This window comes from Callithrix jacchus, chromosome 1 (assembly GCF_049354715.1).
Source record: "Callithrix jacchus isolate 240 chromosome 1, calJac240_pri, whole genome shotgun sequence".
NCBI classification, from domain to species: domain Eukaryota; kingdom Metazoa; phylum Chordata; class Mammalia; order Primates; family Cebidae; genus Callithrix; species Callithrix jacchus.
In genome coordinates, this window is record NC_133502.1 from 153,585,845 (window position 1) to 153,599,212 (window position 13,368).

A 13,368-nucleotide genomic window follows, 5' to 3' on the forward strand; every position below is an offset into this window, starting at 1 on the left:
GTGGTGTGAGCTCAGCTCACTGCAACCTCTGCTTCCTGGGTTCAAGTGATTCTCCTGCCTCAGCTTCCAGAATATCTGGGATTACAGACCTGAGCCACCACGCCTGGCTAATTTTTGTATTTTTACTAGAGACAGGGTTATGCCATGTTAGCCAGGCTGGTCTTGAACTCCTGACCTCAGGTGATCCACCTGCCTCAACCTTTCAAAGTGCTGGGATTACAGGTGGAAGCCACCGTGCCTGGCCCTAACTAAAAACATTTACAACACTGTGTAGACTAAATAAATCTGTGGAGTCCATACAGTCCAGTTCTAGACCCCTGGCTGAGCTCTCCAATGACAGAGTTGTTCTTCAGGGAAGCTTACCCTCAGTGGTGCTGATGCTTTGCAAAGTCAATCCCCAGGCTAAGAGGAAATCCCACCCCCTGTGCTGCAGCTGAGAAAGGAAGCAGGCCTTGGACGGGGCATTTCTCTTTCCATTTCCTTCCCTAGCTAGTCTCATTGGGCCCATCAGTCAACTTTCCATGATGATTGCTTTGTTGGGTTCTGATCCATGGAGTTAAAGGAGCATGGAGTGTCTCTCATCACAGCCTCTTTTCTAGGAAAATAAATGGCCAACTCCCTGGAGTTGGGGATTTTTTTATGCAATGACTTTCCTCCACGAGATTTATTGCAGCAGCTTTGTGAGAGATTTGTAGTAAGTAGTGTTCAGGCTGTAGGTCTTAAATCCTCAATGCCACAGTCATAACTCTCCAGGAAGGAAATGATAGAAGATCACAGTAGCTAATATTGCATTATGATGATACTGTCTTCCCAGAAATGATTGTTGTCTTGCTGCTGCTGTCTTACTTAGGAAATAGGAGCTCTTCAAATGTGCTTGAGATGTCTGTCCTGGTGGTGCTTTGCAAGAGCCACAAGAAACTACAGACTAGGGGAAGAGAGCAAACATTTATGAGCACCACCCATACTTTTTTTAAATATGGGGAGACTGAAGCTCAAAGAAATTAAATCATTTTCCCAGTATCTCTAGCTATAAAACCTCTGATTCCAAAGCAGATCTTGTCTATTGCACCACCTTTAACGTGTTTAAATTTTAGATATATAAAATAATATTAGTCTGGGCACAGTGGCTCACGCTTGTATTCCTAGTACTTTGGGAGGCCGAGGCGGGTGGATCACGAGCTCAGGAGTTCAAGACCAACCTGGCCAAGATGGTGAAACCCTGTCTCTACTAAAAATAAAAAAATTAGTTGGGCATAGTGGCAGGTGCCTGTAATCCCAGCTACTCAGGAGGATGAGGCAGAAGATTACTTGAACCCGAAAGAGGGAGGTTGCAGTGAGCTGAGATGGTGCCACTACAGTCCAGCCTGGGCGACAGAACAAGACTCTCTCTCAAAAAACAAAGGAATATTAATGAGACAAAGTTGATAGGAGTGAATGGTAAAATACTTTTATTGTTTTAGGTTTGATCTCAATCTATTTCATTTTTATACTTAGTCTACATTGTACAATAAATAGTTTAAATGATGCCATGAGGAAACAGACAAATCCAGGCTATGAAAAAAGACAATTGTCCTGCTCTCTACAAAAGTCAATGTTATAGGGGCAAAAAAAGTCAGGGAACTATTTTCTCTTAAAAAAGATTGAAAAAAAAACTGAACATAATAGATGATCTTTAATTGGATCCCAGCTCCAAGAGTGCCAACTGTGTAACTCATTTTGGGGACAGGGCATGGTGGCTTACACCTGTAATCCCAGCACTCTGGGAGCCCAGGGTGGGCAGATCACCTGGGGTCAGGAGTTCGAGACTAGCCTGGCCAACGTGGTGAAACCCTGTCTCTACTGAAAATATAAAAATTAGCTGGGTGGCTCATGCCTGTAATCCCAGCACTTTGGGAGGCCAAAGCAGGCGGATCACCAGGTCAGCAGATCGAGGCCATCCTGGCTAACAGTGAAACCCCGTCTCTACTAAAAATGCAAAAAATTAGCCAGGCATGGTGGTATGCACCTGTAGTCCCAGCTATTCGGGAGGCTGAGGCAGGAGAATCACTTGAACCCAGGAGGTGGAGGTTGCAGTGAGCCGAGGTGGAGGTTGCAGTGAGCCGAGATCATGTAACTGCATTCCAGTCTAAGTGATAGAATGAGACTTTGTCTCAAAAAATATATACAAAAATTAGCCCAGTGTGGTGGCAGGTGCCTATAATCCCAGGTACTCAGGAGACTGAGGCTGGAGAATCACTTGAGCCTAGGAGGCAGAGGTTGCAGTGAGCTGAGATTGCACCACTGCACTCCAGCCTGGGAGATAGTGTGAGACTCCATCTCAAAAAATAAAAATAAAATAATAAAATAAATAAAAATAAAGTCATCCTTGAAGCCCATAGTAGAAATATTCTGTATTTTTATAATCAGTAAATGCCTTGAATATATTGCTTTACTAAAAACAAATCAGTGTGACAACTTCAGCTCTATGAATCCCTTGTGGTTAACAAGATCTAGGGATGACAACAGTAAGAAAAAAAATAATTACAATTACAAATAAAACAGACTCAGAAAATTAGTTCAGCTTATGAATGACCACATAGCTTCAACTAAATTATAAAGAACGATTGACTAACGTGGCTCCAAAACGCAGGCCGGCCACCTGGTTTGGTGAATAGTTTTATGGAACACAGCCATTCTCATGTTTACATGTTGTCTGTGGTTGCTTTCACCATACAATGGCTGGGTTGCATAGTTTTAATAGAGACTATGTGGCACACAGCAACTAAAATGTTACTATCTGCTTGTTCAAGAAAACGTTGTTGACTCCTGGTCTAAAAGTATATACAGGAATATATATTAAAAAAGGATCAAAAGAGAATATAAAAAAAATGAAGTTCATTTATTATGGTGAAGCGACTGTATTTGAGTTCCATTCAAATTTTAAATTTTACATTGTTACAATGTGATTTGTTAAATATTTTTAATAAAAAAATAATGGAGAGTTTTTACTGTTTTTACAATGCATAGAATGATGATGGGGAAACAAATAGCAAATATGTACTACAGAGTTGTTAAATCCTGACTTGGAAATTCTAATACTCAGAATTGTGCTAGAGAGAATAATCAGAATGCGGGGGGATTGCGAAGGTAGTTCTCATGGGATTGTTCATAATAACAAAAATGGAAATCACAGGGTAACCATTAACCAAATAATGGTATGTCTCTATATGATTGAATATTATACAACCATAAAAAATACTTTTAAAAAAGCATTTCTTACTTATGTAATCAGAAAAAAATAAGACATTTAAAGGATGCAGTACTACTCACTGACATGGAAAACATTAATAATAGTGATATTGAAGTAAAATAAATTATAGAATATTTCCAAATACTTATTTATAAGTGTTATTTACATGTGCTTACAAATACACAGAAAAGTATGTCTGGAAAGATATTAACTATACCATCAACAGTGGTTTAGGAAGTAGTATTTGGGTGGACTTTTCCTTTCTCCCTAATATAATTATAGAGTATTTAGTGTTTTTTTTTTTTTTTTAACAATAAGCATGTAAACCAAGAGAAGAAACATATCCATATTTTTTTCTCTAATACTTATTAAAAGCTATTAAATGATTCAGTAAGATGAATATGAAAAGTTGAATACAAAATTAGAGAAAGAATATAATCTCAACTTCAGGAAGAAAACGTGCCCAGGAAAAGGACCTAGAAAATGTCAAAGCATTTTATTGCCTCTGGGCGATTACATCGTGCATGATTCTTGCCTTATCTCAATGAACATCTATTACTTGGATAATCAGGAAAATTTTAAAGTACAAATTTGTTAAAACAACTTTTAAAAAGAAAAGAATATTGTTAAAGCCTTCATCAGTCCATATTGCTCTCTTGGATCCCTTTATATCTGTCTTCGTTTCTCTCTGTCACACATGCACACACACACACACACACACACACACACAGTAGTTCGTGGCAAAACAGTGACTTCTATTAAATAGGTTTTCCACATCTGTTTCAAACGTCCTGCCCTCCTTCCTTCACAGCTCACCAAAATCTCACAAGTCATTTGAACTCCACAGATAAGAGGGAAAGAAAAAAAAAAAGAAGACAAAAGCATTTAGGGATATATTACCTGCAAGGCTCCTCATAAAATGGAAAGAATAAAATACCAAGATCCTTACAATGGCCTACAAGACACACACACACACACACACACACACACACACACACACACCCCTACCTCTCTTACCTTGTCTCTCACCACTCTCTCTGGAACTGTCATATTTCCTTCAGGTCCCAACTCAAATTTCATCTTATCTGGGAACCCTAACTTTAGCTTTCACCAATTTCACCAACTTGGTTTTGAAACCAAGTTTGACTGTATTTGACTATACCTTGAGGTTTAGTCTAAATGTGCTTTATTAAATTGGAATGAAATCATCAAAGCAAAAGATCACCTGGTAATTAGCTTCCAAGATGGCTCCCTGATATTCACACCCTTGGATAGTCCCTTCCCACACTAAATAGGGCTGACCTGTTAACCAATAGGGTACTGCAAAAATGACAAAGCGTGGCTTCCAAAACTAGGTCATAAAAGTCATTGAGCCTTCCGCATTTCTCTCTTAGATCACTCGCTCTGGGGGTGTCAGCCACCATGCCAAAAGAATGCCCAGGATCCCTACAAAAAGAACCACATGCTTCTGAGCCCCCACCTGCCAACAGGCTGTATCAACTTGCCATTCCTGTGTGTGAGCTGCATTGGAAGCAGATTGTCTGGCTCCAGTCAGATCTTCATATGATTGTAGTCCTGGCAAACATTTTGCCTGTAATTTCCTGAGTCATCTTGAGCCAGAACCACCCCGCTAAGCTGCTCCCAAGTTCTTGACCTACAGAAACTACAAGAGATAGTAAGTGCTTATGTCATTTAACCCAAGTCTCAGGATGAAACGTCTCTCATTTCTGCTCCTGTTCCTGCATGGGGACCCAGGAAATTTAGGCTGTTCATACCTACCTACCCTGCTGGGGGAGGAGCAGCAAAGTTTGTATCTAAAGTTTATCTGAACAAGTCTCCCTTGGCCTGTTTGGTGGGTCAGATTTTGCAATCCGAACTGTTACTACAGTAGACATTAGCCACATTTCCACAAAGAGATCATGATTTCCAGTTAGAGAGAATCATCTTGGCTACATGCCCTGACTGCTTCTCCATCATTGTTCCTTAGTTCTCCCTCAGCACTTTTCTGCCTCAATCAACCAACTCAAATGCCACCAAGAAACACTCTTAGTATATAAAGTATGAGCCATACTTTTAAGAGCATGTATGGCATGCATGTATCTCTGTATGTATGTTGTATGTGTTCATATGTCTGTGTATATGTTGTATGTATATCTGTATATATTTTGTTTTGTGTTTGCATGTTACATGTCTATTTTTGTGTGTGCTGCATGCACATGTGTATATCTGTATGTCATATGTATATGTATGTCCTGTGTGTATATCTTATGTATATCTGTATTATGTTGTAAGTATATCTGTGTGTTGTACATTGTGTCTGATTTGCGTGTGTCTGTATGTTGTATGTATCTGTATTATGTTGTGTATGTATCTGTGTTTGTGTGAATATCTGTATGCATGTTGTGTGTGTCTGAAGTGTATGTGTCTGTATTTTGTATATGTTTATCTGGTGTGCGTGTGTGTGTGCTTGTGTGTGTGTGTGTGTGTGTGTGCATGCGCATGTATCTGGACTTTACTATCCTGGGATTCATACAATTTCCCTTCATAAGAACACTATCAATACAACTGATTCTTAATTTTCATAAGTATGTCACAGTTGTATAAGATGTTAACATTAGGGAAAGCAGGATGAGGGGTATAAAAGAACTCTTCTGTGAATTAAAATGTTTTAAAGGAAAGATTTTTTGTTTTTTTTTGAGAGAGTGAGAGAGTTTCACTCTTTTTGCTCAGGCTGGAGTGCAATGACACGGTCTTGGCTCACCACAACCTCTGCCTCCCGGGTTTAAGTGATTTTCCTGCCTCAGCCTCCCAAGTAGCTGGGATTACAGGCATGTGCCACCACACCTGGCTAATTTTGTATTTTTAGTAAAGACAGGGTTTCTCCATGTTGGTCAGGCATGTCTCAAACTCCCGACCTCGGGTGATCCACCTGCCTCGGCCTCCCAAAGTGCTGGGATTACAGGCTTGAGCCACCGCACCTGGCCAATAAAGAGTTTAAAAAAAGGCTGGGTGCGGTGGCTCAAGCCTGTAATCCCAGCACTTTGGGAGGCCGAGGCAGGTGGATCACGAGATTAAGAGATCGAGACCATCCTGGTCAACATGGTGAAACCCAGTCTCTACTAAAAATACAAAAAATTAGCTGGGCATGGTGGCACGTGCCTGTAATCCCAGCTACTCGGGAGGCTGAGGCAGGAGAATTGCCTGAACCCAGGAGGCGGAGGTTGCGGTGAGCCGAAATTGCACCATTGCACTCTAGCCTGGGTAACAAGAGCAAAACTCCGTCTCAAAAAAAAAAAAAACCAGCTTCCCAAATTGGTAGGAAAGTCAATCTTCCCCTTTCATAGATCTAAAATATCCCAGGGGTACTTAACTTTTGTCCAAGGCACCATCCTAATTGTAATTTCCTCTCTAGTGGAGTTGGAGTCAGGCCTGATGGTTTCACAACCACAGCCCAGATGGACAGCTCTCTAGCTTGCCAAATGGACATTCCTATTTGCCGAACCTACAGGGTGACTGCCAGTAATCCATATCCCCTCCCAGACTGGTGTTGTAAAACACTGAAAGGAAGATAAAAATAAAAGAGGATTCTTGGAAAAAGACAAGGAAAGAAAGACAGATCGAAGGGTTAATGGCTAATTTGGGCAGAACTATATATTTAAGGACACAGGGGAAGGGCAATGAGGCCTCTGCCTGGTGTTGAGTCTCCAGATCTAGGGTGGGCTGAGGGAAGGGTCCAGAGGAGGAGGAGCAGAAAACTGCATGGCTGACTCAGGCCTTAGATATTCAAATCCTCCCTAGCACTGTGGGTGTTGCCATGGGCTCCACATTTTACAGATAGCTATTTGGGGTTTAAATATTCTTCCCCCTTCACCACTCCACAAATCAACCAAGACTCATTTGAGCAGGAGTGGATCTGCCCAGCCCTGCCTTTCTAGGCTGGAAACAAAGTGCTCAGCTCCTGGGGAGAGTGGGGTTTGTCCTTGCTCTCCACTCCCAAGCAACCTGTTGACGAGCTTATAATTACCAGAACTGTGTGCTACACAATAAATGTTCTTGGAGATTTTAATGATCGAAGTGAATGAACATGCTTCAACATTTGGAAACGTGCTTGAGAAGAATAATTGCTTCAAAGTGTTTCATAAATTGTTGCTAGGAGACCACATCAAGATAGGCCTTTTTACTTACAACTTGAAGTTCAACTGGCAGGAAATTCAGCCATTCAAAATATAGATAAGCAAATAGAACAATTTGAAAAAGGAAGAACGAAAGACAGAAACCTACCAGCTATTAGAGAAAATCTTCCACCAAAAACAAAATGGAGAACAAGAGGCAAGACAATGTCTTTATGGATTTGCATCTCAGTTCTTACTGGTTATGTGTTCTTGGGCAATTTCCTTGCACGTCTTTTATTTTCAGTTATCTCATCTGAAAAAAATGGAGATATCAATAGCTCACTCCTAGGATTAGAGATGACTCATATGTGGATGAATCCAGCACATAATGCTCAATATTTAATTATTTACACACAGTTGTTCCACAGGGTTTTGAGATCACTCACAAAATTACTTCCTGACTACTTTGTGTGCCCCCAAAAACAGGCTCTGACACAAGAAATTGGGTTTAGGTGGCTGATTTGGGAAATGATGCCAGGAAACTTCAGGGAAATAGCAGAGAAAGGAAGATTGAAAAAGGACAAAGTTCAAAAAGTTGCATCAATGAGCAGGAAAGTCCAGTAGCAATCAATCCTGCTGGTAACCCTCTGAAGGTTCATAAAGGACATGATGAAGGATTATCCTGCCAAGGGATGGGGAAGCTGAGGGATGTGTCCACCGACTCATTTCTAGGGGGCCAAGGGTTGCACCTGGGAACCTTAGGTTCCCAGCACCTCCATAATGCTCGAGCAGCCTGATAATTTCTGGTAGAACAGGAGCAAACCCTCTGGGAGAGAAGCTGGGAACCACAAGCACATGAGGTAGGCACTTGTCCATGTGTCCAGGAGCTGACCCACTCCAGCTGCATGTGGACTCAAAGGTGGGCCACAGGGATACAGGGTTAGGCATCAACAGGATCTGCTACACTTAGGATGAAGAAATTGAGGTCAAATAAAAACAAAGACTCTGTTATGGAATCTTTTTCTATTAAAAAAAATAGATTAGTGACCCAGCACAGTGGATCATGCCTATAATCCCAGCACTTTGGGAGGCTGAGGCGGGCAGATCACCTGAGGACAGGAGTTCAAGACCAGCCATGGCTAACATGGTGAAACTCCATTTCTATTAAAAATGCAAAAAATTAGCCAGGCTTTGTGGTGTGCACCTGTGAATCCCAGCTACTCTGGAAGCTGAGGCAGGAGAATCGCTTGAACTCAGGAGGCGGAGGTTGCCGTGGGCCAAGATTGTGCCATTGCACTCCAGCCTGGGTGACAAGAGCAAAAACTCTGCCTCAAAAAAAAAAAAATTACTTTGTAGAAAGGCTGCCTGTAATGATAGACAATCTTTTTTTTTCTGTTTTCTAGACTTCTAATCAATAAAATAGCCTGGAATTTGAGGATTCAATATTGCCAGGGGCAATATATGGTTAGGCAAATCCTTCATATATGTCAGTCCCTTGTTGACCAAATTCTAGGGAATCTGGAATGTTCTTATGGGGTTCAACTATGTTTGGAATTTAGGCCTGAAGCATTATATTTGAAGTTTGGGCACCAAGTGGTAGTTGAAAATTACGTTCCCATTCTGCATGGATCTGGAAGGAAGTAATTCAGCCACTTCCCTATCTAGCAGACCCTTCCCTGCTTGACAGCTGTTTGCCACTTAATCAATAGCAAGCCAGCAGGGCTCAGACTCGGCCTTCCCTAGTGTAGAAGAGGAAAAGCAATAAAAAATGTTAGCCTCTGAAGTTTTTTCAACATGTCTGTTCCCCACTCAGCTCTGGGAAGGGCTTTAGCATCATCATCATGCCCCATGGGAATGGAAAGCCATGTTGACGGCATAGACAGATAACAAGGGAATAGAGCAGAGCAATATGACAGGAGTAGGCAGAAAGGCTGGCAACCCCTTCCCCAGAGCCCCAACCTCCCAGCTCCCTTTCCAGGAATCATAAAGGTGAGATATGAAAATATGAGAAGGGATGAATGAAAAACAAGCAGGAGAAAGACAATTGGACATTATATGCCCCTAGTGGACGAACACAACACCATTTATGAAGTAGTCTGGCCAGAAAAATTGAACCTGGGTCTGATCGAGACTCTAGTTTTAACTACCAATGAACAGGAAATGCAAAGGACAAAGGAACATGTTAAATGCCACCACAGGGACGAATGCAAAAAATCCAGACTGTGGGAAACTCTACAGAACAACAAATCAGGTTTCTTCAACAAATACAGAGAAATCTATAGATTAAAAGAGACCTAAAAGATATATTGACTAATTGTGATGTATGAATATATTTAAATAATGAGAATTATTTCAATGTTCCTTCAAACAAATTAATTTTAAAATAATGAGGCTGGGAATGGTGGCTCGTGCCTATAATCCCAGCACTTTGGGAGGGTGAGGCAAAGGGATCCTTTGAGCCCAGGAGTTCAAGACCTAGGCAGCATGGTGAAACCTTGTCTTTACACAAAATACAAAAATTTGCTGGGAATGGTAGTGTTCACCTGTAGTCCCAGCTACTCAGAAGGCTGAGGTAGGAGAGTCATCTGAGCCTATGAGGGTCGAGGGGCTGCAGGAAGAGGTGATCACACAACTGCACTCCAGCCTGGGTAACAGAATAAGACCCTGTCTCAAAATAAAAAAATACATAAAATATAATGAGTGTAGGAGAAGTGAAATTTAAACACTGGATGAATAATATGATATTGTTAATTATTTGGGTAATAGTATTATTTTAAAATTGTTTTTATTTCAATAGCTTTGGGGGTACAAGTGGTTTTTGATTACATAGATGAATTGTATAGTGGTGAAGTCTGAGATTTTAGTGTACCTATCACCTGAGTAGTATACATTGGACCCAACAGGTAGTTTTTTTATCCTTTGTGCCCTCTTACACCCTCCCCTTCTGAGTCTCCATGGTCCATTACATCACTCTGTATGCCTTTGTGCACCCATAGCTTAGTTCACACTTATGAGTGAGAACATATACTATTTGATTTTCCACTCTTGAGTTATTTCATTTAGAATAATGGCATCTAGCTCCATTATTCTGCAAATAAGTGCTACAAAAGACATTATTTTATTTTTTTGTGACTGAGTAGTATTCCACGGTATATATACACCACATTTTCTTTATCCACTCAATAATGGTACTTTTTTTTTTTTTTTTTTTTGAGATGGAGTCTCTTGGTCTGTTGCCCAGGCTGGAAGTGAAGTGGCACGATCTTTGCTCACTACAGCCTCCGCTTCCCAGGTTCAAGTGATTCTCGTGCCTCAGCTTCCCAAGTAGCTAGGATTATGGACCTCAATGACTGGATAATTTTGTATTTTTAGTACAGACAGGGTCTCGTCATGTTGGCCAGGTTGGTCTCAAACTCCCGAACTCAGGTGATCCACCACCTCAGCCTCCCAAAGTGCTGGGATTACAGGCATGAGCCACCGCTCCCAGCCTAATAGTTCTATTTTTAAATAAAAATAATCTTGCCAATGTTGGCTGGGTGCAGTGGTTCATGCCTATAATCCCAGCACTTTGGGAGGCCAAGGTGGGCCGATCACCTGAGGTCAGGCGTTGGAGACCAGCCTGACCAACACGGAAAGGCTGGTCCTGACCCATCTCTACTAAAAATGCAAAGTTAGCCAGGCGTGGTGCCTCATGCCTGTAATCCCAGCTACTCAGAAGGCTGAGGCAGGAGAATTGCTTGAACCCAGGAGGTGGAGGTTGCAGTGAGCTGAGATTGCGCCATTGCACTTCAGCCTCGGCAACAAGAGCAAAATTCTGTCTCAAAAAAAAAAAAGCCATATCTTTAAAAGATTGATTATTAAATATTAATGATTAAATTATATAATGTCTGGAATGTTCAGTGGAGATGGATGGGCAGCCTTGATCATGGGATAATGAGTAACAACTGGGGTTCTTAAATTATTTTGTCTACTTTTGCATATATTTCAGATTCTCCACAAGAAAATGGTAAAATACAAAACAAAATAACAACAAACCCAACAGGTAAGTAAGCTGCCTTCAAAACGTGACCAGCAGTCATATGAAGTCTGTTTCAGAAGAAGGCATATTTTGGATGTGGGAATGTGTTCTGCTGTGAGGAAGCTGTAGCTTCTCAGCTCTGAAAAGGATCAGGAAAAGGTCCAGAGTGGAGAAAGCAGGATGCTGCTCCTCAGATTGATGCTTGATCTCAAGGATCCAGCCCCAGCAGGATCTCTCTGCATTCTGAAATGACCTGCCTAAGGTTTTGCATTAAAACATGTTTCCTACTGCAGATGCATGAGAGAGTGCTATGAGAGAGCCTGCAGGCATGGCTGCATTCGTGATTATGATCAAGACATACTGGAATTAATAAAAGAATTTGGGCCAGGCACAGTGACTCATGCCTGTAACCTCAGCACTTTGGGAGGCCAATGCAGTTGAATCACTTGAGCCCAAGAGTTTGAGATCAGCCTGAGCAACATGGCAAAACCCCATCTCTATAAAAAATACAAAAATTATGGAGGCGTGATAGTGTGCACCTATAGTCCCAGCTACTCGGGAGGCTGAGGCAAGAAGATGGCTTAAGCCCAGGAGGGTAAAACTGCAATGAGCCATGATCATGTCACTGCCCTTCAGCCTGGGTGACAGAGTAAGACCTTGTCTCAAAAAAATTTAAAAAAATAGCAATAAAAGAATTTGGAACCGTTTAAGTTTTACTACACTGAAACTATATCATAAAGCTAAAAGCAATTACCAATAATAATAATAATAATGGCAACTAACATTTATTGAGAGCTGACTTTAGGCTTTGATAGTGATCTCTGTTTAACAGATAAGGAAAGTGAGACATAGAGAAGTTATATACCCTACCCGAGGTGGCAGAGCTGAGATGTGGCTGAGCTGGAATTCAAACCCACTGTGTTAGTTTCCTAACAAAGGAACACAGATTGGATGACCTAGACAACAGAGATTTCTTTTTTCACAGTCTTGGAGGCTAAATAGCTGAGATCATGATGTTGGTGGGGTTGGTTCCTTTGTAAGGGAGATGAAGGAGGGATCTGTTCCAGGCCTCTCTCCTCGGCTTGTAAATGGCTGTCTTCTCCCTGTGTCTTCACATACTCTTCTGTCTTTACCTGTCTGTGTCCATATTTCCTATTCTCATAAGGATAGCAGTCACATTGGATTAGGGCCCACCCTAATGACCTCATTTTAATGTAATTACCCTTTTTAAAACTCCGTCTCTGGCTAAGTGTTGGCTCATACCTGTAATCCCAACACTTTGAGAGGCCAAGGCAGGAGAATAGCCTGAGGCCAGGAGTTCAAGACCAGCATGGACAACATAGGGAGAGCTTGTCTCTACAAAAAATTTAAAAGTTCACGAGGTGTGGTGGTGCCTACCTGTATTCACAACTACTTAGGAGGCTGAGGTGGGAGGATCGCTTAAGCCAGGGGGGTTGAGGCTGCAGTTGAGCCATAATCATGCCACTGCACTCCAGCTTAGGCAGCAGAGTGAGACCCTGTCTCAAACAAACAAAAGCCCTATCTCCAACTATGGTGGCATTCTAAGGTACTAAGGGTTAGGATTTCAACCTGTACCTTTTGAGAGAGCACAGTTTAGTTTGTACCCCTCTGTAGCCTGCTCCCAGAATGCTCAGCCCTCATACTTTTCACCAAATTCTCTACCACTGAAGGGACAATGGCCTGGGTAAAACTGCAGGTCCACTCCCTCACATTTTGAGTCGTAGGAGTATGTCAAGTGTGGGCTTTCAAAGCATTGCTGCTGTCCATTAGAAGTCCATGGTTTACAGTGCAGGGAACCTCCTAACATCTTGTGATCTGAATGAAAAGAAAACAAACATTTATTTTATTTTATTTTATTTATTTTACTTATCGACATGGTGGTTCTCCTGCACATGCCTTGGTCCCAATGAACTTGTGGTCACTAAATCCTCAGGGACCTTGCCTTCTCTGTTATCTTATTCCTCTTTTTTTTTGAGATAGTGTCTTTC